General features: G+C 53.4%; 1 long non-coding RNA gene across 2 annotated transcripts; it reads left to right on the top strand.

Annotated features, from left to right (window-relative positions):
- Positions 1-1,866: 1,866 nt before the first annotated feature.
- LOC124228111 (uncharacterized) lies at positions 1,867-12,665 on the top strand. 2 transcript variants are annotated; one of them, XR_006885638.1, is made up of 6 exons: positions 1,867-2,314; positions 3,024-6,081; positions 8,909-9,010; positions 9,500-11,895; positions 12,013-12,242; positions 12,492-12,665. It is a non-coding gene; the product is annotated as an uncharacterized LOC124228111 (long non-coding RNA). The 2 variants fall into 2 exon arrangements; XR_006885636.1 differs by having other exon boundaries at positions 1,867-6,081.
- Positions 12,666-21,281: the final 8,616 nt, after the last annotated feature.

Raw genomic sequence — 21,281 nt, 5'->3', positions numbered from 1 at the left:
GGCCGGGAGAAGACAGACCTAAATCTTTAAGGCCATTTGTCACTGGGTCCTGGAGGAGAAGCACAGGGAGCTGTGGGGGGCTGGGGAGTGGTTCTGGGGGGTCTGGAGAGGAGGTGTGTTTCCAGGGGTGGGGGGACCAGGGTTGGGTCAAATGACGAGTCAGGAAGGGAGAGGCTAGTGTGATGGGTGGGAGAGGCCCAGACAGGCCTGCAGGGCATGGGGTCGGGGGCCTGCCCACCCCCTGACCCCCTTCCCCCCTGTTGTGAGCTCTCTCCTCCCTGTGCCCTGCGCACCCAAGCACCCAGCACAGGCGAGCGCCCAGTCCCTTAGAGGCAGGATTCTGGTCTGTGGCACAGCTTGGGGGGGGAGGGGGGGAGCCTACGAGTGGCCACAGCGATGCCCTCTCTCTCCTTTCCTCCATTCCCCCTCGCCTCTTCTCCCCCCCATCCCCCCCCCCCCCCCCCCCCCCGCCCCGGGCCTGCCTTTTCTCTCACACACAGCCCTCCGTTTCCCTGTCTGGGCGATGGGTGGGTACCAGCACCTTCCTCACAGAGCCGTGAGGTGAGTTGGTGGGAGACCGTTCTTCACAGAGCCGGCTGGAGCCGGTCCCCCTTCCTCTAGGCAGAGATCAGACCCTGCAGGGAGCCTCGCACCCAGCAGGTGGCAACAAGCCCCCCCACACACCCCACCCTGCACCCTGTGTGCCCCCCCCATCTCATACCACACACCCGCTTCTCCCACAATACACCCCCCACCCCCACGCCCTGCCCCCCCACGCACACACCTCCACACCACACTTAACCTACACCACTCCCCCCAACAGACACACAGCCCCCCCCCCACAGGCTTGACCCCCTTGGGCAGCCCAGCCAGTCTCACCCCCCGTCCCCCGCCCCGGGTCCTGGGCAGGGGGCAGTGACAAGCGCGTAGCCGGCCCTAGCCCTGGCTGCAGGGCTCTGCTCATTGATTCAGAGATGCTCTTTTCTTTCCTCAGGCGCTTCTCTGAAGGATGGAAAAATCGATGCCCGCAGAAGAGCGGGCTCATGGAAGGTACGGACAGCGCAGTGAGAAGACCCAGGTCCCGGGGGAGGCAGGCGCCCGGGGGCCCGCCGGCCTGGCGCTGGCTGTTCCCCGGCTCCCAGAACAAACTCAGAGGCGGGTGTGGGCAGCCTGGAAGCCTGCGATGTGGTTTTGTCTTTTAATATTTTTGTTCTGATTACAAAAGCTGTATATGTTCATTGTAGAAAATAAAAATTACTGAATCCATCCCCAGAGGTAACCTCCCTGCCAACGTGTGTAGTAAACCCTTCCAGCCTCTGCACATCGAATGCACTTTTTATTTTTGCAAAAATAGGACATGCTCAGCTGCTTTTTTTCACTCAACTCTCTGCCACCAACATCTCTCTGTGCCGTTTCCTGGCGCGACATCATTGTGTCTGATGGCTGCACCACGAGTCGTCCTGGTGGATGGTGGAGGCCCCACAAAGGCCTTGGAGTCAGCGTCTCGGCCCCTTGGCTGTGTGACCTCAGGCAGGTGGCCTGCACCCTCTGGCCTCCCTGGTCCTCCTCTGCGTGATGGCGTACTGATGCCTGCCCTACAGCCTGGTGGCGAGGATTACAGCAGAAAGGAGGCAGAAATCACGCATTCCACGCAGAGCACATCGAAGGCATTCCATCAGCGATGGCTATTATTATTTTTTGTCTGTATTGTTATACAGCTAAACCATCATTATTTAGCCAGTCCTCTGTTAAGGAACATTTAGGTCGTTTATTCGGTTTCCCTTCAAGAAGAAGGCGTCAGTGGATATCCTTGCCAAGAAATCTTTGACAAATCCTCAGTGATTAATTTTGAGTGTTTTCTAGGAGGAGAGTGATGCGCCCTGGGAAAGGTGTGCACGTTTTAGGACCAGTTTGTTCTAGATACCGCACACTGCCCTCCGGAAATGTCCTGGTGGCGCTCTGTGAGTTTCCTGGGCTGCCGTGACAAACCTCCGCAACCGGGGGGGGGCTTCAACAACAGAAACTTCTTCTCACGCAGTTCTGGAGGCTAGATCCAAAATCGGGTGATGGCAGGGCCACGCTCCCCCTGAAGATCCTGGGGGAGAATCCTTCCTCGTCTCTCACAGCTTCTGCCAGCAGCCCGCATTCCTTGGCTTGTAGCCCCATCGCTGCGGTCTCTGCCCCTGTGCTCACATTGTCTCCTCCTGTCGTCTTCTCCCCTGTGTGTCTCTTACTGTCGTATGATCCAGGATGACCGCCTCATCTCAAGATCCTTAATTTAATCACGCTGGCAAAGACCCTTTTGCCAAAGGAGGTACCGTTCCTGGGTTCTGGGGGTTGGGACGTGATCATGTCCTTACTCCTGCTGAGGAAGGAGGGTTGTGTTGAATTCCTTTTTCCCTCACCGCACAGCACAGTCTCATCTTTTTGAAATGTCTGGCCAATTTGGTGGGGTAAAAACGATCTCTTGTTTTAAAGTGCATGTCTTTAGCTGTTAATGAAGAGGGACGATTTTCGTGGGCTCGTGGGTCGTTTGTATTTCTCATTTTCTTACTGATTCGTGTCCTTTGTCCAATTTGCTATTAGGTGTCATTGTCTTCCTCTGGGTGTGCAAGAGCTCTTTGTAGATTAGGGATGTTGAATCTTTATTATAGCTTGTAAATATCTTCCTAATGGGTCACTTGCTTTTTAGGTTTTTTCATAGTTCTTCAATGTATATAACTTTTCAACTTTTCTGTAGTCAAAGCTTTGAGAGGATTTTTCCATCAGTCGAATAATTAAACAGGCTTTTCCCACTCACGTTATTTTCATCTAGCGCTTTAACAGTTTCACTTTTATATTTAAGTTTTTGCTCTGTCTGCAGTTTATTTTAGTTGTGGTGTATGTTAAGGCTAATTGCCTCCCCCACTAATTATTGAACAGCTGTCGATGCCATTTAGTAATAGTCCACATTTTCCCAATTGATTTTAAATGATACCTTCATAATATATTCAATTTGACTTCTTGCTCCGATAACGTAGCAGACTGAGGAATGTGGCCTCCTCCTGCTGAGGAACGTCAACCAAACTTCGCAACAACAACAAAAGTAATTAATCTTGAAAGAAAGAAGGAATGGGAGATGCCCAGGTGCTGGAAGATGGGAGGGAAAAACCAGAACCAGAAGCTATTCCATGACTGAGGACCCCAAAAAGGCAAGATCCTCGGTGAAGAGAGCTCACAACTGAAAATAGAGACCACAGGCTGGAACCATCTACCACGAGGGAGAGTCAGCAGACAAAACAAGAAGGGTCAGTCCTCAAGAAACTGAGATAACAGCACAGCCCAAAAGAGACTACAACATGAATGCTTTAAATTATTTTTAAAAAATTAAAAATGCGTAAGAAAATTAAAAGACACCGTGGAAAAAGAAGAGGCAGACGTGAAGGAAAAACAAGGATCTAAAAGTGAAAAATGCAGTTGTTGAAGTTAACATTTCAACGAATGGGTCGAATAGCAGATTAGACACAGCTGGAGAAATGTTCACACGCTGAAAGACGGAACTGAGGAAATTACCCAGCATGCAGTCAACAAAGATAGAGAAACAGAATGAAAATAAAAACTAACAAAATAGAGTAAGAAAGTCCAACCCACGCCTCAGAGAAGACCTGAAAGGACACACACTAGGGAGAGAATGGAGGGGAGAGATATTCAACGTGATAATGTCTGAGAAGATTCCAGAAGTGATGAAAGACACAACTCCTTAGATTTAAGAAGTGGGTCAGTCCCAAGAAGGATGCATAACAGTGAGTCTGCACCTAGATAAATGTACCAAAGACAAAGAAAGAGACTTAGAGCAACCAGAAGGGGAGACCAGATTACCTCATGCCCGTCGCAAAAGCACAGTGTCCCAACACTTTATACGTTAGCTCTTTAAGTCTTCAGAATAACTCTCTTAGTATTCTTATTATCCACATTTTAAGGATGGAAAAATCAAGGCACAGAAAGTTTAAGTATCTTCATTACTTCATGCTACTTAAGTAATTTTGGTTGCAACCATGGCCCCTGGGGAATCATGCTTCCTCATGACCACACCCTTGTGTGGTGCGACTTCACTGCTCCTCCCCAAGAGGACACTCTTGCCGTGAAGGAGAGGCCACTCTCCTCCCGCCTTGAGTCTAGACTGGCCTCGAGACTTGCTTTGACCAATGGAATGCAGCAGAGATGATGCTGTGTGGCTTCCAAAGCCAGGCCTTAAGGAGCCTTGTAGTTTCTACTTTTGCATCTTAGATCACTTCCATCATCGCATCAAGAAGCCCAACACAGACTTCTGGTGGAAGAGAAGCAAGATGACCCACCTGACAGCCAGCATCAACTGCCAGGCTTTGAGTGAGGCCATCCTGAACCCTCCACCCAGTCGAGCCCCAGATGAGAGCAGCCACACGAGTGACTCAAGGCCAGACAAGCGGAAGAGCCACCCAGCTGAGCCCAGCGCACACAGCAGAACGGTGAGCCGCAGCTCACCGGGCACAGAATTACACAGTGATGGCTGACAGGGCCGGGACTGGGACCCAGGCAGGCCAGGACTCCAGAACAGGCACCTTCACCATGATGCCACAGCAAAAGCCATCAGCAACAATGGAGACCAGAAGACAATGCAACCTTAAATCTTCAAGATGATGGAAGAAAATGTTTGTCAACGTAAGCTGCCTTTCAGCTAAACCGTCTTTCAAGAGTAAGAGCAAAATAAAGACATTTCAGACAAACACAGAAACTTCACCACTCACAGAGCTTCGCTGAAAGAACTCATAAAAGATTACCTTAGGAAGAAGGTGGTCAAGCCCGGTATCAAGTATGTGATGAGCAATGAGCAAAGATTTTTAAAAGGTAAAACCTAAATAAGTGTTGGCTGGAAAAATCGGTGATAATAATGACAAACATAGCCTCAAAACAAGATGGAACTAAAATATGAGGCAATCACACATGGTGATGACTTTCCAAGGGGTTAAGTCACCTATGACCTCGTCCTGTCCAGGAGGACGGTGGAGGACACAGATTTAGATTGTAAGTCAATTATGCATGATAAGAATTTAAAGATAACCTCCAACAGGAAGAAATGGAATGTATAACTTTCAAACCAATATAGGGAAAAGGGAAATAAAGAAAACACTATCAGCCCAATAAAAAGCAAAAAAGAGGAGGGAAAGAAGAAAACGATTGACTTTTTGTGTTTTTATTCTATAACTGACCATTTTTGTAGAATTCTCCTATTACTTAATAGTTTTTCACTTCCTTCCCTTGGGTTTTCAAGTAGACAATTATATTATCCACAAATAAGGATAATTTTGTCCCCTTTTTAGCGGTTGTCCTTTATGTTTCTTGTCTTCTTGCGTTGTCTAGGACTTTCAGAGCCATGTCACACTATAGGGGCATTATTAAGCATCCTCACCTTATTCTGGATCTTGGTAAGAATGCTTCCAGTATTTTACCATTCAATCTGATGTTGGCTGTTGGCTTGAGATGGATATTCTTTGTCACGGAATTAGTCAGGATAAGCTAGAGTATGCTGCCGTAACAAATAATGTCAAAATCTCACGGCTTGAGCGAGGTTTATTTCTTGTTCATATTAAGTCCAGGCAGTTCTCTCTCAGTTACGGCTGTGATTGGCTCAGCATTGCACCTCCACATCCGGGAATGCTCCCCTGCTCGCTGAGGCGAGGGAAAGAGAATCGGAGAGTCTCGTACCAGGAATTAAGTGCTTCTATGTAGACATGGCACACATTACTTCAGCTCGTGTTGATGTCACATGGTCCTGCCTAACCCCAGTGGAAAGTGCGTCCCCAGCCTGGAAGGAGGACTGGAAAGATCGGCAGACATTGCAGATGTCACGCTAACCGTGTTAAGGAAGCATCCTTTCATTGCCGATTTTACACTTGGGACCCCGGAAGACCCTAAAAGTCAACTTGAAAAGTCACTGGGGCCTTGGCTGTCTGACGACTAGCGGAGGAGGCTGGTGTGACGAGAAAGGCGAGGTGACGCATTCGCAGGCCCTGACGACGCTCACCTCCACCGGAGCCTTTAATCGTGTGGAGGCCCTGAATCCTTGTAAGTCATCCCCCACTTTCCTGAGCAGATTTCTGCTTCTTGAGGCCACACAGTCTCAACCGGGATCATTTGCCGATGTTTTCTTTGGGATTTTTATCAGATTCTTAAGCAAGACTGGTCTGTAGTTTTGTACTATCTGCCTATTCTTGGTTTTAGGGTGATGCTGTGTTCTTAAGATAGTCGGGGAAACTTTCCGTCTTTCCTGTGTCCTGAAACAGAATGTTTGAAATATCTGAATATTGGCCAGAAGTGTCAGGACCGAACCGTTCTCCAGGAAGTAGCGCCTTCCTTCCTTTTCCAGTTTACCCTGTAGTAGTAGGTTCTTGAGTTTTCTTCTACTTGTTAAATTGGTTTTAGTTATATGTATTTTCCTATAAAAATACCCACTTATTCATATTTTCAAATTCATCATCACAAGGCTTTACTTAATATAATTTAATTTAAAAAAATTTGTTTGTTCCCATTGTGCATTCATTTCTCTCTGTTTATTACCTATGGACCTCCTATAAATTTACCTAATTTATCAGACTTTTCAAAAAACCAAAAACCAAGTCATAGATTTGCCTTTTACTTCTCTTGTTTTTCTCTTTTGCAATTTATTAAATTCTGCTCTTTCTCTTTATTGACTTCCACCCTCTCTTATTTAAGAAATTCATAACGTTGAGCTATGAATTTTCCTCCTTGTAACATTTTAACCACCTTCCCGTATGTTTAGGTGTGTGGTATTTGCAGTCTTATATTTTTTAAATAGTTTGTCATGCAGGTTTTATTTAGAATTATTTACAAAAGTCGTTTTTAATTTTCGAATGGTTGGCCTTTTAATTTAAACTTTCGTTAATAATTTCTAGCTTAATTGCAGTGTGATCGAAGAATGAGACTTTTACTATATCTGCTTTGGGGGTTCTATTGAATTTTTCTTTATGGCCTCATATATGATCAATTTTCATAAATGTTTGATGGGCTCTGGCAAAGAAATGAGTGTCTTTTATTCGTAAGGTACGAAGTTCAATTATTAAATCAACCTTATTAATTATATTATTCCAATCCTACGCAAATGTGGCTGGGGGATACTATTTGAATATGTCAAAGACAGATGAGAGTTAAGTCTCCTCGGGGCTTTTTTGTCTGTCCTTCTGTGAATAGCTAAGTTCTCGCTTCTCCAGTTGGGTCTAATGCTGTATAGGACGTAAAAGATTGTGACAATCGGATCTTCACTGAGACTCATCCTGCTTATCAATACAAACGACTTTCTCCTAGCTCATGATTTTTGCCTGTGATTCTTGATCCGATATAAATATTACCTTTCATTTGACTTGAACTTGTCTCATATAATTTTGCCCATCTTGGATTTTTAACCTTTTGGTGTCCTTCGGTTTTAAGTTTCTTTCTTTTTAATTTATTTTTTATATGTGAGGAAGATTGGCCCTGAGCTAACGTGTTGCCAATCTTCCTCTTTTTGCTTGAGGAAGATTGTCACTGAGCTAACATCTGTGCCAGTCTTCCTCTATTTTATGTGGGATGCTGCCACAGCATGGCTTGATGTGTGGTGCTGGGTCTGCGCCCAGGATCTGAACCCGTGAACCTCGGGCTGCCGAACCAGAGTGCGCAAACTTAACCACTATGCCACTCGGTCGGCCCCTTAAGTTTATTTCTTTTAAGCAGCATGTAGTTGGATTTCCATCTTAGTTTTTGTTTTATCCAATCTGAGAGTCCTTGGTATTTTACCAGGAGAATGTCATGCATTTATGTTTGTTGTTAACACTGACCCCACGGATCTCACTTCCATGAGAAAGTTGGTCCCCCCCCTTTTCCGTTTGTCCTTCCAGCTGCATTTTGTTTTATGGACTCTGAATTTTTGCTTTAGTCTTCTCCAGACTTTGGTTAGTAGACATTTCATTTCTAATTCCACTTGAAATTGCCTTTATGTTGAAAAAGTCTTTCATTTGCAGCTGCCTGATCATCTGAATAGAATCAGAAACAGTGCCTCCTGAACCCCTTATTTTAGGTGTTTTTAAGGTTCCCCCCACTGTTCGATCCATGTTGATGTGATTTCAAGCTTTAGATCCAGATGGTTACCTTATTATTTTTTCTCTTCTATGATTTGTCATTTAAGAATAATTTTGACTTTTGTATTCAGTCTGGGAACAATATTTACAATAATTCTTTAGACTCGCTGCTTTTGAACTGGTTTCATAATGCCCAGACTTTTGAAGCCACAGTGTTGGTATTCTTAGACTCCCAGCCGATGGGAGCACACCCTTCAGTAACAATGTCTCAGTGTTTCCCCCCAACCTCATACAAGTGGCTCCCTTATCACTTAGCATCCAGTAGGACACAATCTAGACAGTCTGGATGTGTTCTTTTGTAACTAACTCACTTTCCTTCCTGGAGGCAGACGGCGTTGTCATTATTTGCATAATTCACATGTCTTTCTAGCATGTGTCTCGGTTGGTCGAAGTCTCTGTTTTTCCCGGATGCTGTGCCCCTTCCAATGTGCATATTCCGATCTTTTTGTTTCACTTTAAGGCACAGGGGAGTTTTCATTCATTATATTCGCAGTTCTCTCTCATCCTGGCCTTTCCTTCCAGAATCCCTGCTCTGTATTTGCTGCCTCCTCACCCTCAACCCCTTCTCGCGCTTTCTTTTCATCTCTTGCTCTCCACCACACCTTTTAGCAGCGGTCTTGAGCTTGGCTTCCCCATCACTGACTGTATTTTCTGCATGACACTTTCTGCTTTCTGCTTCCTCCAGTATGGATTCGAATTCTGCTTCTATGTCTTTTTCTTTCAGTGCAATCCTTCCTAACCCCGTCTGTATTCGTTTCTAGGGCTGCTGTACCAAATGGTCACAACCAGGTGGCTCAGGATGACAGGAGCGTACACTCTTGCAGTTCCGGAGACCAGAAGTCTGGAATAAAAGTGGTGGCAGGGTTGGTTCCTCCTGGAGGTTCTGAGGATGAATCTGTTCCTCGTGGCTGCCCGCGCTGCTTGGCCTTCCTTGGCTCGTGGCTGCATCACTGCCGTCTCCGCCTCCATCTTCCCGTGGCCTCGTCTCCTGTTTCTCCTCTTCTGTCTGTGTCTTCTCTTCTTCTCACAAAGACACTTATCATTGGATTTGGGGCCCACCCAGTTAATCCAGGATGATTAACTTAATCATCCTGAGATTAACTTAATTATATCTGCAAAGACCCTTTTCCCAAATAAGGTCACCTTCAGAGGTACCAAGGGTTAGGACTTGGATATATCTTTTTGGGGACCATAATTCAACGCACCACACCATCCCGTCCCTTTTCATATCCTCTGCTGCCTTCTCACATCTCTTGGGGCCGCCCTGTGCTTTCCCGCTCCTGTTCTGCAGAGCGTGTCTTTCCATTAATGTTGCTGAGCAGTTTCCTGACATCTTCTTCTGGTTCCTCCAGGAAATCGCTGTCAGCCGCCTGCTCTTCAGCGTTGCAGAATGCCGATTCCTTTTCCACGGTCTACAGTGTTTTCTCACAGTCCTGTGCTGTCGATGCTTTTTCCTCTGGGCCGTCTCTCAAATGCAGGACAGTAAGCCACACTCCACGCTCACAAGTAGACAGGGCGTGTAGCTTGCCTTCGGTCCTGCTCTCTTGCCCCTAGTTGGATGGCTAAATCCCGTTCTCAGTGTTTGGTCTCAGCAACGGAATCCAGGGGGCTTTGCTCAATCCATTTCCTAGTTTCCAGCAGGCTTCTGCCAACGGCAGCTCTGCCAAGCGAGGGTGGCATCCGCTCCCGCCCGCTGTCTGGTTCTTGGATATTCTGAACAGAATATCCCAGCATACACTGCTACCCGGGAGCTTCCTGCTGCTCCCCGCCCACCCCTGCACTCATCCTGTTTCCCCCCCAGGATACCATGCACCGTGAAAGCCCATGCCCACATTCTCTGAAAGACCAGGGGACGCCACTCCAGGAGCATCTCTGGGAGAGGGACAACCGTCCAGTTCTCAGAATGGCACAGATTCCAGGTCACTGAGGGGGACAGACGATGGAGCATGTTCTGAGCACCTTCCTACCTTTGTCCCTGTCCCTGTGTCCTGAGGCTTCTCTCCAACGCCGTCCCCCACCATTGTCATCAGTACGGCTCCTCCCAGACTCTGGCATGAGGTTGGCAGCTGTTTCCCCGCACTGAGTGAGGTTTCGTCTTTCTCTCTGCCTTCATGGGTATTTAGTAGAAAAATGAGAACGGCTGAATCAGGGCGTTGCTCATTAGATGCCGTTTTATATCGAAGTCCACAGGTTTTTAGTGGTTTTTTTTTTTTAAGCCCAGACTTACTCGTTCATTTACATTTAATTATTCCAAAGAAAGGAGAGCCTTCACTGCTTGGCTGCATGGGGATGTCAGGATAAATCAGCCAATAATCCAGCAGAGCTTTGCAAGGATGCAGGAGTGGAGGCAAGCCAGGCCCAGCCCCTTCCTCCCTCTGCTCTGCAAAGCTGCCTGCCCCGGGGCTCTTTCCATCTCGAAGACCTCATTCCTGTGCCCCCAATTAGCAGTCTGGGAAATCAGACACATTTACTGAGCGCCCACTTTGCTCCAGGCACCAGGCAGTTCTCGGGGAGAGGAAGAGAGAATCGTCAAGATTCCTGCCCTTATGGTGCGTGGTTTCCATCTCTCTGCTTTAGAGCATAATGTCCGTTTGTCACCACGGTTTGTGACGGTTGTTTGATTAACAACCTCGCTAGACTCCTGTCAGACTGGCAGCCCCGTGAGGGCAGGGACAGTGTCTGTATGCTTGGTTGTTAGCGCAGCTGGGACTGGGGAGGGCTGCCTGGAGGAGAGGACTTCTGAGCCGGGCTTTGAGGGTTGGATAGGAGTTCAGAGAGGATAAAGCCGATGGGAGCAGGAAAGAGGGGTGAAGTCTCTCTCCCTGGGGTCTGCTCAGCCCAAACCTGACACTGCCTCTTGGCCTTATTCTCCGTGTGCTTTCTGCTGCTACCTGGAGAAAGTTCCTCTCTGGGTCTCTTTAGAGGCTGAGCACCGGGGGTCTGGGCAGTGTTCAGAGGAGGATGAGGTCTGCAGTGCTTGTCAGAGTGCATGGGCGCGTCCTAAAGGAAGGGACACCCAGGGTGTCCAGGCCTAAAAGCTAAGCCCAGAAGGATGGGCAGAGGCTCTGAGTTTGTCTCCTCTGGGTCCCCTTTCTTTGGCTTGCTTCCTCTTCTTTATCTCTTTTAAGCAGATCTCAGTGGGGCCCGTCCCGCCGTGGCGGCCTTGGGGTCATCATCACTTTTCCAACAGGCACGTTCGTGGCTGGTCTGCTGGACGTGAACCAAGAGCCATTTGCTCCGGAGGCGAGAGTCGAGACAGGCCCAGCTGGGCTTTCCCATCCTTTATGTGCCCAATCCCATTAATAATTAACGGTACAGTAATGAGAATGGCTTTTAATAGAATCTGCTGCCATCACCGCATTCTCTTCCCCGCCGAGGGTCTCCCCCAAAAGGATTCACGCTTGTATGGCTGCCGTTCCCGCCACGGGCACCGGGAAGCCGGAAGTTCTCCTGCCGATGTCCCTCCCAGCCCCTCCTCTCTTCTGGGCCTGAGCTCCACTCCCTGTGACCTGAAAGCCCCCTCACTCCTCCATTTCCCACCCCTGTCCCGAAGCCCCGCCCATGTCCCCTTGAGGTGCCCCCTGTGGTGCTTGACTCCCCCATCCAGCCCAGCCAAGCATGGCGCTGTCATGCCTTGTCTGTCACCAGGGCAAACTGGTCCCATTGAGCAGGGACAGGGTGGGCGTGAGACCCACACGGTGCATCCAGGAGCTGACGTTCTGCATGGACAGGCCCACTTACAGCAAAGGTCAGTGGGACGGGTGTGGAGGCAGGCCCGGGGGTTGAGCCCGGGCTTGGCCGCCATTTTTGGGACCGCAGAGAGTGTCGTCACCCCTGTCCCCAGCCTCAGTTTATTCGTCTGCAGAGCAGGGATGAAGATGGCCCCTACTCCATCAGAGTGTTCCAGTGAGAAGAGAAGCGAATGTGCGGGAAGCAGAATTAAGGGAGACGGTCCCTAACATTTGCTCCAGGAAAACACCACAATGTGCCCAGGGTTTTAGCTACTCATGATGCTATTCACTGCAGCATTATTTATGATGTCGCAACTTGGAAACCAGCTCCTCGTTCAATATTGGAGGATTGGCTTCGACAAGTGTGAGCACATCCACGCAACGGGGCCCATGCCTGCTTCCCAAACTGGGGTGTGCCTCGGAACCCCCGGGAGCCCTGGGAAAATGCAGGTTCTGGGGGTCCGGGGCTGAGATCCTGCTCTTGTAAGAGCTGCTGGTTGGGGACGGTTCCCTGAGTATAAGGGGGTGGGGCCCTTGGGTGGGTAGAAGTTCGGGGTCTGCTGGCGATGGAAGAACCAGGTTGATAACAGTGTGTTCTGGGGTCCCATCCCAGGCTCAACGCAGAGCGCGTGTGGCTCACTCGGGACAAAGTCGGGAGGCTCAAAGCCGAGCGCTCGAAGTGCTTATAGAGAGGGGATGAATTATAGATCGTCTCAAGTTTTCTCTTTGGTTTATCTTAATTTCAAAATTATCCACAATTAACATGTATTACTTTTGTAAATGGAGAAAAATGTTATTTTTTTAAAAAGAATAAATGTTCTCTTCCTTTCCCTACAACACAATCAGGGTAATATTCAGCCTGGAAAGAAGGGGATTCTGAGAAGAAGAGGATGCGTGTGGATTCTGGCCTCGCTCCAGAGCCTGGGGGAGGGCTGTGGGCTGGACCAGGCGGGCTGTGAGGCCCCAGGGCTCAGCTCAGGCTGACTCCAGGCTAAGCCCTCTGCACTCAGTGTCCCCTGTCCCCCACGGCCCTGGGAGGGACCTTCACCATAGCACTGGTATTAACACTGCTTTGCAGCCAAGGGAGCTAGAAGCTCTGGGAGGTGAGCGCCCACCCAGGGCCACCTAGCTCCCTGTGGAGTATGTGGGGGGCAGGGGTTGAGGGGCCTGCTGGGAGGAAGCCCCTTCCTCCTTGAAGGTCTTTGGCCACTAGTCAGGGTGGTCTCACCAGGAAATCCAGAAAAGCTTTGAAAATTAGCTGGAGTTTCTATGTCCCAGGAGAGGCACTGGGGAGCCATTGAGTGTTCTCTATGAAGACGAAATGATTCAAGTTGTGGGCAGCTTGGAGCAGAGAGCTGTGTTGACAGGAGACCCAGACATGCGCTCGGAGGAGATGCTAATAGGCCGGATGGATAACACACAACAGCAGCAGAACAAGAAGAGTTAACATTTACTGAAGTCCTGTGATGTCCAAGGACGTGACAAACGCTCTTCATTTAACCCTTACGACAGCTCTAGGCCGGTCGTGCTATGTTCTCCCCGTTCTGCAGACGGGAGGGCTGAGGTTCAGCACCACGAGGGGGCACAGCTGGGGTGAGGGCTCAGGTGTGTATGACTTCAGCGTGGGTGCTCTTAGCACAGTGCTGCACTGCAGAGAGCAACGAGGTCGGGAAAGGAGAATGAGCCCCAGGGAAGGAGTGGGGAGCGGGGCTGGGGGCAGGGCGGGAAGGGGAGAGGGTGGGACTGAGCCATCCTTCCGCCAGCAGTGGTGACTCCAGCTGGCGGCCAGGCCTTGGGCTAGAGGCTTAGGGACAATCTAGTGGGGGCATCAGACAAGTAAACAGACCATGGCCACAGGGGCCATGGCAGCTCTCTAGAGGAGGGGAAGCCTCTGCTGAGTTCTAAAGAATGAACAGCCGATGTGATGATAAGAGAGAACATTCCAGGCCTCTGGACAGCGTGTGCAAGGGCACCGAGGCCTGGAAAGTAGCCAGTCTGGCTAGAGCAGGGGTGGGGGGTGGAGAGGCAAGAGGCTGCAGGGGTGGCAGGAACCTGGTCCTGGAGCCTTCAAAGCTGAGGGAAGAAATAGACTTGGTCAGGGCGACGGGAGTTACTGGGGCGTGGTGAGCCGGGCTGACACTTCCCCAGGCCCACGGGGCCCTGCGTGGAGTACTGGTGGTCAGGGGTCATCCTGGAGGCCGGGTGGGCGCCGGGAAGAGGCTGGCACAGCATTCCAGGCGGGAGATGCAGGAGTGGAGGGGGCTGGCGGCTGGGAGAGGTGGGCAGACGTGTGATCCCTTGTGCAGGAAGAGTGGCTGCAGGCTGTGGGAGGTGAGAGAAGGAGCGGAAGCAGGACGGCTGTGAGCATCCGGTGGGCGATGGTTCTCAGGATGGGAGGGTGAAGTCAGGGGACTCCTAGGCTCCGTGGGGATGTCTGTGGGCAGCACGGAGGGGCCGGTGCAGAGGACCAGCCCAGGGACTCCCCACTCTCCAGGAGGCCCCGGATGTCCCACACCCCAGCTTCGGTCCTCCGACCTGGCTGCGGGGAAAGTCTGGACCCTGTTCCTGTGCCTCCACCCCCCTCCCCAAATCCCCAGCCATGGGGCTCTGGCTGGAATCCCTGAGGGGGCGGGAGGTGCCAGCCCAAATGATGCTGGGGCTGCCTTGAGCGGAGGTAGGGGCAGCATCTCATGGAGTCCTCCTTCCAGCTTGTCGAGGCAAGAGCATCACTGGGGTCACTTATAGAGGGGGAAACTGAGGCATGGTGTCATGTGCCCAAGGACACACAGCTGGACGGTGATGAGATCTGTCTGAGAGGCTCAGAGACTGTCCCCAGGGCCGCTCTGCTGGTCCAGGCCAGGGAGGGAGGGGAGAGGAGGGGGAATGCTCTGTGACTCCTGCTCTGCGGAGCCAGCCCTCCCCTGCCTGCCTCTGCCCGGGGCCATCAGGTAGTAGGGCCAGGTCTCCCGGAGCAGTGGTGGCAGCTGGCCCCCCACCAAAGGGAGAGGGAGGAGGAAGCAGCCTGCAGAGGGGGAGGGGAGACACACCAAGCTGCAGCGTTCACTGGCAGTTGGCCCCGCTCCCTGGGAAGGACACGGCCTGCCTCCCTGCGCAGGGTCGCACAGGCACCGCACCCAGCAGACGAGGCCGAAAACTAGCACTGCCCGCTGGGCACCCCCACCAGCCAGCAGCCAGGCCCAGGTGCGCACAGGCCTTTGTGGCTGAGACCTCTGAGGTGGGGTGGGCTTGGGTCTCCATCTCTTAATTTCACCCATTAGCCCGTTTAATCCTCACTGAGCCTTATATGGTGGGCGCTATTACCATCCCCATTTTCCAGATAAGGACACTGAGGCCCAGAGAGCATGACATGAGCTGCTGCCTGAAATTTGCAGGGTGCAGGGCCTGCCTCCCCAGTAGACATCCAGTAAAGACCAGGTCCTTGAGTGGTGGCCTCACACACCACTGGTGAGAAGGGCCTTTATCACCCCACGGGAATGAGCTGGAAACCGAGGCTCAGCCTGGGTGGAGACTGGGGTGGGGTCACACTGTCGGGCAGCAAGGCCCCTTCCCCTGTCCCCTGCTCCCGTCGGCCTCGACCTCGGCCCCCAGAGAGGGGAGCGCCAGGAGCCCCAAGGGCGGAAGACCCCTTCTCGGGGCCAGGCAGGAAGAAGTGAGAGGCAGGTGGGCGATCTGAGGATCTGGTCACTGAGCTGGTGGGACCCGGCCCAGCCTGCCGGAGGGAGGGGGCCCTGGCTGGCACACCAAGGCAGCCCCCCACCACCCAACACCCAGTGCTCTGGGAAGGCGGGAGCAGCCGGAAACAGACCCAACTTCATCTCATCATATCTGGAGGTTCTGGAGCGATGTTGCCTAAAGTGGGGTGCACAGAAGGAACCTCAGCCCCCAGCTCCCAGGGCCCAGCACCCCCCAACCCGAGATGGGGCCCCCTTGGCAGTCAAGCCAAAATCAGTTCCCAAAAATCGTTGGGAACTTCTACAAGCTCCCTCCGTAAGTTGGAGACCAACCGTCCACATCAGCCTGTGAAGGCTCTGAGAAGTCCCGCAGCAAAGAACCTACTGGAATGTATTTAACCACGAACTCGACTTTTTCCATGAAACATCTATTAGCATCTGCAGCGGATAAAACACGGCCACAAATACTTTGGCACTCCCATCAGTGAAAGGTGGGGTCTCTCCGCCCCCCTGAATCTGGGTGGGCCATGTGGCTGCTGTGACCAGTAGAGGATGGCGGAAGCAACAGTGGGACAGCTCCAGGGGGGTCCTTAACTTGCCTGGCAGCTCCCTCTCCTGCCTCTCGGAGCCCTGAGCTGTGACATAAGAAATCCGGTCTAGGCTGCTGGAAAGGGCATAGGAGGCACCGAGATGAGCCACGGGGCCACCCAAGGCCCCCAGCTCCCCTGCTACCTGACTGCAACCCCATGAGAGACCCCAGCAAGAACCCCAGCTGAACCCCGTCAACCCCAACCTCACAATAATAACTATTGTCTGAAGCCACTGCGTTGGGACGGTTTGTCACACAGCAGCGTTGACCGGAACAGCATCCTGCAGACCTGCTCTGGGCACCGACAGGAGGTCCCCAGCCCCTCCCCATTGCCCACCACACCACGCCAAGCCCTCAGTCCTTACCACATCCAGCCGCTCTCGTGCCTGGGTTCAGGCTGTGCCCTCTGCCTGGCCTGCCCTTCTGCCTCCTTTCCCACTTGGGAAGATCCTTCTAGACTCAGCTCCTACGAGGCCTCCCCTTGGAAGATTTTCTAACAACCATCAAGGCAGCCGCGGCGTCCCAAGGCTGGGATGTGCCTGGACTCACACTTGACAGCTGTAGGAACTCAGACAGGTGCTTGCCTCTTTGGGTCTCAGTTTCGTCGTCTGTAAAATGGGCATAATAATGGTCCTACCGCATGGGGCTGTCGTGCCGATTCAACAAGATACCGGGGTAACGCACAGAGCAGGTGCTGAACAGATGGCCACGGTTAGCTGCTCCTCACCTCCACTGGCACGTGGCCTAGTGCCAGGCGTGGGTCATTTGTGCTCCATCTCCCCCAAGACCAGGCACCCACTCCCTGGAGTGGGGTCTCCTGTAGCTCACAGCTCACCTTTGTGAAGCTGCTGGTGCTCAAGAGGGGTTTGGTGGAGGATGAAAGGCTCAGAGATTCCTCAACCATTCCATCTAGAAGGATCCTTGGAGATTAGGGAATACAGCCCCCTTATTTTAACTGAGGCCCAGAGAGGTAGATGGCCTTGCCCGAGGTCACACAGCTGGTTCTGGAACTGGATCCCAGGCCTCAGCTCCCCATCTGGCGCCCTGCCTGACACGGGGGTCCCCGAGTCTCAGGGACTGGTCCTCTCTAACCACTCGAAGCTCTCTTGTGCCCTCCCTGCCCCTGGAGCTGCCTGAGATGTACAGCCTCATCTCTGGCTCCAGGCGAGATCCGCTCGTTTGGACAGCACAGCCACACCGAGGCCCTCCTTGCCTCTCCCATAGATGCCATCAGCCAGGGAGTGTGAGCGGGACACCTGCCGTGTGCCAGGCAGAGATGCAAGCTGTCCTGCCAACCTAGGAGGCCTTCGGGGACCCCAAAACCTGCACCTGGGAAGAGACGGTGGGATGCTGCCCAAGGCTCCAGCCTGCAAGTGTGGAAGCATGTGAGAGCCCCTGGGCCCCTGAGATGCGGCACAAACCCCAGCCCCGCCTCTCACTGGCTGGAGGAGCCTGGGCCTGTTACCTCTCCCGGCCTCACCTTCTCCACCGGTAAAATGGGAGGGAGAACACTTCCAGCTGGTATGAGCTCAAGCATGGAGAGCCGGGGACCACACTGGGAATCTGGACCACCACTCCCCACCTTCAAGATCTGACAACCCCTCCCCACCACATCTCCCCCATTTCTTCCCATCAGTTCCCAGGCAGATCCAGGTTCTAAACACAGTGGGGGGCCCGGGGCTCTGAGCTTATGGGGCATAGAGCCTACAACCTTTGGGCAGGGCCACGGGTTCTCGAGAAATCCTTCCCGCAGAGGAGGCATGGTGGCACGGGCAGGCCAGGCCTCAGGCTGGGGGCCCACAGGCCTCAGACACGCGATGCCGGGCCATGTGGGAGTATTTGCACGAGAAGGATGAGTTTGTGTATTCGTTGCACAGAGAAGTGTGTGTATGATGCACCTGCCTGGTGTGGGGGGCTGGGGATGGGGGGGGGGGGGCCCTGCAGCTGTCCCCAGCCTTTTGAGGTCTCCGCAGGTCCGGCCTGTCCCTGTCACTGCGGCAACCCCAGGACCTGACTTGGGAGAAACTACTGCAGCCAGATTAGAGCTTCGAGCTTCGGCACCTGGCAACGGGCGCAGCCCAGGCTTAAAGGGGCCGCTGAAATTAGAGACAGCCACCTGCCCTGTGACTCTCCAGTCCATCCTGGGGGCACGTTCCACCAGCCCCTTTACCATCTTCCACCCGAGCCACCAGCCAGCTTCAGGGAGGGAGAGGTCGGGCAGGGAGGACCTGGGGTCGGTCAGAAGGGTTGTGCTCAAACAAACCAACGAGAGTTCGCATATTAAATGACACACTTGGTTTGAAGTTGCAGGGAGCGGGGAGCGTGTGCCAAGAGCCCCTTCCAGCTGGTGACCCGAGGATGCCGCCTGAGGAGTCCTCCATCCTTAACAAAGGTGCTTCCCTCTGCCCAGCTCTCCTGAGCTTATGTGTGGGGCTCAGGAATGGCTTCAGGGCAGGGGCTGGCATCTACCTCCCAGGTCTAGGCAGCCATGCCATCCATCTGGTCTCTCTGGGACTCAGTTTCCCCACACCTGGAGGAGAGGAGAAGGGCAAGGAGGAGAAAGGGAGCAGGCAAGGCCACTGAGCCTGGTGCTGTCAAGGGTGGCGTCCCCTCGGTGAGTCCATGTTCCAGCTCACTAAAAGCAGGCCCAAGGAAGTCAATTTCGTGGAGCTTGTTCACTGGCTGGGGACTGCCCAGGTCCCCTCCGTGCCCACCAGGCACTTCCCCTCTCAGGGCCACCCTTTTCCACCCGTGAATTGAAGAGATGGACGAGGGCGACGGTGACAGGCACGGAGGGTCAGCGCGGCAGGCAAGTGCTGCTGTCACCCCACTGCACAGCTGGGAGACCCGAGGCTGCCCAGGTGTGCAGGGCCTCACTTGCTCAGGGCCACACCGCCAGGAAGAGGCCCAAGAGGGATTAGAACCCAGCTCTGTGTCACTCCCCACCTGGAGCTTTTAACTGCTTGTACTCTGTGGCCTGATTGCCCCACCAATTAACCGATTGATTAACTGATTGACTGATTACCTGCCACGGCCTCGCTCCCGCCCGGCCTCCCAGGGAGCCCCCTCCCGCCCCCACTGCTGGGTCCACGTGCCTCGGAAATCCCACCCCAGGTGCGCCCCCACCTGCCCTCGGGCAGGGGGCGTGGCCGTGGGCGTGGCTCCCCGCCGCCCCCGCCCTCGCTCGCTGAGCCCGCGCGTTAATCCGCAGCCCCCGCGGCCCAGCCAATCCCCCGCCGGTTGTCGGGGAAACGACCTCTCCCCTCGGATCGTTGGAAGGGCTCCCCCATCCCGGGGTCCCCTCCTCCGGGCCTCGCGTCCTCCTGCCCTGGGACCGGCGGGCGTGAGCTGGGGTCCCCGGATAGGAGAGACTGGGGGGCACACAGAGAGATAGGAGAGGCATCACAGACGGACAGACAGCGAGACAGAGAGAGACGCACGGGCAGGGAAAGACTCAGGCAGGAGGAAGAGTGGAAGCGGAGAAAAGAGAGACAGACACGAAAACACCCCCGCCCCCACCACTGCAGCGGGCAGAGAGACGGTCCCAGCCCTATACAGAGACAGGGAGAGACAGAGACACAGAGATGGGGTAGTGAGGGGGGCCCCCACAGAGAAAGACGAGGGCCAGCAAGGGGGAGAGAGTCAGGAGGGGGCGAACTTGGGAAAATAAATATTTATAAATTGAGAATTTCTAAATTCTTTCTGTATTTCCGTAGTAAATTATTCATCTGTGTATCTCCCTCTCTCCTCTCTGCTCAGGGAGCTGCCAAGGGGGGTGTCCCGTTCCGTGCACCCCCTCTCCGTCTTCCCCCTCCCCCTTCCTGCCCCTTCTCCATCTCTCCCCTCCCCCCTCCTTCCCTCCCCCCTCCTTCCCTCCCCCCTCCGCTCTCTTCCTAATCCTCTCCTTCCTGTCCCCCGCTCCTCCTCTTCCCTGTTCCTGCTTCCCATCGCCCCCTCCCTCTTTTGCTGAGGCTGGAGCTGGGCACTGGGGGCCGCGAGGAGGGCCCGCCGCCCGGAGGTGACGGGCTGCCACGCTCTCGGTTTCCTCCCTGCCTTAAATAAGAATAATCGGCTAAGTCAGCGGGGCTGGGATTAAAAAAACACTCGTCGCTGGCAGTCTGGCACCCCCAACCGGGACCACGGAAATCTTCCTCCAGAGGACTGGGGACGTTGGCGTTGGGGGGGAGATAGGAGCTGGGTGGGGAGCGGCTGGGCCCAGGATGGCCGGGGCTGGAGCCAGAAGCCCACGGAACTTCTGTTTCCCACGGGACTAGGACAAGCCCCTCAGCTTGCTGAACTTCAGTTTCCCCCTCAGTGGGGTGGGACCAGGGACCAAGCTCCTGTTCTCTAGGGCCAAACCCGCTCTCAAAGCTGTCAGGGAGTCCGGAAGGTTTGAAGGCCTCTGACCAATGCCCACAGCTTATCAGGCACAAAGGAGGATGGCCGAGGGAACAAGTCATACAGGTACCATGTGGGTCCCTACAGTCAGGCAAGGAGAGGGGAGAAGCACGCCCAGCCCCCTGGTCACAGTGTGTCAGGTGAAAAAGCCACAGCCACTGTCACCTGTGGCCTTGAGTAGAGTGCCTCAGTTTCCTCTTCTGCACACTGGGCTTGTGACGCCTCCCTCCCCTTGACCAAGGACAAGCGTCTCCCCCTGCAACCTGCTAAAGGGTGCACACATGTCAGGGTCTGAGTGGCACTTGTTCCCTGCTCTGTGTCGCCCGTGCCCAACTCCCCCACCCCTAGCCCCCATGTAGCCTCCAGGTTGCCCAACTAAACAGCAGCAGGAGAGGAGGCCAGAAGCTCTTCTCTGGGAGCAGGGAGTGGTCAGAACCAGAGAAGCAGGGCGGGGCAGCCCTGACCTCCTGAGCAAACCTTTGAGGGCGTCTATGTCCTTTCTCTGCTTGCGATGCTGCAGGTGGAAAGTGGCTCCACTCCACCGGCCTGCCCCTTCTGGGCTCTGAGGCCCGGGGGTCAGGTCCCGGGTTTGAGCCCTGACCCGGCTTTTTGACCTTAGCCCAGTCCAGTCCCCGTCTGGGATGAGAGTTCCAAGGTTCCTTTCGGCCCCCACCTGCTTGGGATCCTTATTATTGTTACTAACCCCACAAGCGCTACTGATCTG

This window comes from Equus quagga, chromosome 1, assembly GCF_021613505.1.
Source record: "Equus quagga isolate Etosha38 chromosome 1, UCLA_HA_Equagga_1.0, whole genome shotgun sequence".
In the NCBI taxonomy this organism is placed as follows: Eukaryota; Metazoa; Chordata; class Mammalia; order Perissodactyla; family Equidae; genus Equus; species Equus quagga.
This window is presented reverse-complemented; position numbering and strand designations above follow the sequence as displayed.